Source organism: Ceratotherium simum, chromosome 29 (genome assembly GCF_057802395.1).
Source record: "Ceratotherium simum simum isolate JZ-2026a chromosome 29, ASM5780239v1, whole genome shotgun sequence".
NCBI lineage: Eukaryota > Metazoa > Chordata > Mammalia > Perissodactyla > Rhinocerotidae > Ceratotherium > Ceratotherium simum.
In genome coordinates, this window is record NC_141928.1 from 33,045,426 (window position 1) to 33,048,421 (window position 2,996).

Sequence of the window (2,996 nt, forward strand, 5' to 3'; positions counted from 1 at the left end):
CCTCCCACCTCTCACCCCTGACCCGCGGGCGCAGACCCATCGAACTTCCGGGAGGCGGGGCCAGGGACAGGAAAAAGGGAAAGAAAAGAGGAAGTCGCTTCAACCCGGCCGGGTGGACTACGCAACACAGCCGGGCGGAAGTGACGTCCCGCGAGGGCGCCGAGCGCCCGGAAGTAAGCGCGGTCTCAGTGGCAACGCTTGCAGGTGCGATCGGCTGAGACTTCAGATGCACCAGGGCCTTCAGCTCCAGTGACTTTTTCGGCTTGTTGGCCTTTGCGCCCGCCACCTGGTTTTTCTACTGAGATAAAGTGCCTTGTTCTGTTGCTTGGTATTAGTTCTACCGAGACTCTTTCAGGCTGCCGATTGGCTGATGGTCCCGTCAATCTCCGGCAGGTGAGAACTAGCCTCCGATACCTCCGGAAACTTTTACTCGGCGGAGTCCATTGGTGCTGAAATGAAGGGGTCTGCAGAAAATCCAAGAGGTTGGATGGGTTTCGGGGCTTGGAGACTTTTACAGGGAACTATGTACAGCCCTGTCTACACATTAGAGTCACTTGGGGAGTTTTGGTCCCTCTAGGGTAGGGCCTGGACATCCACACTTTATTTAAAGCGTTTCCCCACCCCTCCCTCACCCATGAGATTCTAGTGTGCAAACAACATTGACAACTACTGCTGTTGTGCATCTTTGGAACAAGAAATTGACCAGGGAAAAGATAAGAAACACAAATCAATGAGTTGTTTCTGATCTCAACAGTAGTCTATTTGAAGCTAATTAAGCATTGGTTTTAGTCAATAACAAACTGCTATTTCCTGTTCAATTAAGCTAAATGTCTATGTTTTAATGATAGTAAGGTAATCATTCTAATTTATCAATAAAAGGCTGTATGCGTCATAGAACTATGAAAAAGTATCTCATGGTATCAGATAGGTGCCCAGAGATGGAAAAATGATTGTTATATCTTAAAAAAAAAAAAAAAAAGAAGAAGAAGAAGAACCAATGGAATTTAGGCATCTTTGGAAAAAAGATCAACCCTAATCCACACTGGATTTCTGGTCACATGAAGACTTTTGTCCCTCGGTCTTACCTGTGGGTGAAGTAAGAAAGTAAACAATGGGAAAACAAGTGTTCGTGGTTTCCAGTACTGGAACGCTTTAACTAGCCTGGAAAGAAGTAACTGGCTCCACTTGGACTTCAGATTTTTTCAGGCAAAGCAGAACCCTGAGAACCGTGTTTGGGGACCCACCTGCTGAAAAGCATTGTACTAGAAACGATATTCATTCTCTGATCTCCCTACTTTGGCTGCTCTACTCTTGGCAAGTCTTGCATCCACAGAACCGCTGAATGGCAAGCAATGGTTGTTCTAGCCCAAAGTTTGTAAACAAGAGGCTCACAGGCTGTATTTGGCCAACAGATATGCTTGCTTTATTTTGGCCAGTATTGGCTGTGCTTTGCGGCTAAGGAGGAAAAAAAAAAACTGACTTGTTGCCAACATTTAAAATAAGATATTTTAAGTAAAAATCCAGATTATCAACTTCTCTTGGAAATGTTGAGGATCTAGCAACACCAGGCTTGTATTCTTGCATGGCCACGTTGCCTAGAGCTGAGCAGTGCTTCCTCTTTTATTCCTGTTTGCTGTAATCCCCACTCTTCATCATCAGTTCCCTGCCACTCTTCGAGTTTCAGTTGTGTATCATCACCTGTGTGTTGTATTGTCATAAATCAGTTGCTGATATTAAGTGAACATTATTGGTTGCCTACCCAGTATCCATTCTCCCTCCCTCACCTTCTTAACACAACTAGGATATTATTCACATAGCCATTTCACTTACTTCATTCCGTATGTCTTGGGGGAAGCTGACTTCACTTCCATCTCCAAGGATTGCCTTAATATAAATAGTAAGTCCTATTCCTCAAGCCAAAGTCCTAGTCTTAACAATGGACAGTTCAGGGTGAATTGCTTCGAATACTAGGACTGAAGCAGTATACTTATCTTCTGAATTTTTTGTGTGAGGCCTGAAACTGTTGGAGTTCTTGCTACCCAGCTTGATAATGAAGCCAACACAGAGGTGGGCAGAATTGAGAGAATCTCAGGGAAATAGAGCCAGATCAACTCAGGACAGCCCTAACTTCAACCCACATTTCAAAGCGCTAGAGAAGATGATGAGAAGAGAACAGATCTTTATAGGACCTTTCAATTCTCATCATGTAGACAACCACATTCTCCAGCTACTGGTGAGATGTATCTTTTCCGAAAGCCCCAGTCAGCCATCTGACACCTTCCCGATAGCCTGTCCTGATCCAAAGAGGTAGTGTCACCCTAGAGAATTGGGAAAATGGAATAGATGAAGGGGAGGATGGCAGAGACTGTGCTCATTGACCTTATTCCCCATTTCTGACCAGCCACCACCTGTTCACCATCTTAATCAAGAGAAAAAGACTAGCCCTGGAAAAATGTTTAGCCCTCACCCAGAAATGGCAGAGCAGCATTTGCTATACTAAAAGAATACTTAATATTTTATATCACTTGTCTTTGAAAGCTCTCATTGCTTGTCTCAACAACAGTATAACATAACTAATACAGTAATAATGCTTTTTTAGAGGAGAAAACACAGGAAGATTTCAAGTGATTTTTCCAAGTTATTTAATGAATATTTGTCAAAGGACCCAACTCTTTTGACTTGTCCCTCATTTTTGTTAACTACACAATTCTGCCACAAGGTGGCAGCAGGCAACACGCTTTTGATCCCAGTTCTTCTAAAGCTTCCGTTGCAGCGTACTGCACTTACCCTTCGGTCATGTCTTCAACTCTTAGAAACCTGGACAACTACTTAGGATGGGCTCAATGCTCTCATAAAAGACAAAATTAAGACATTTTGGATTCTTATTTACCATTTTGTCTATGTTCTCTGCAAATGTACTGCTGTAAGATTGTTGTTATATCTCCATGCATTCCAATATTCCATGAAGTCTGGATTGGATTATTTGTGTGCTAGGC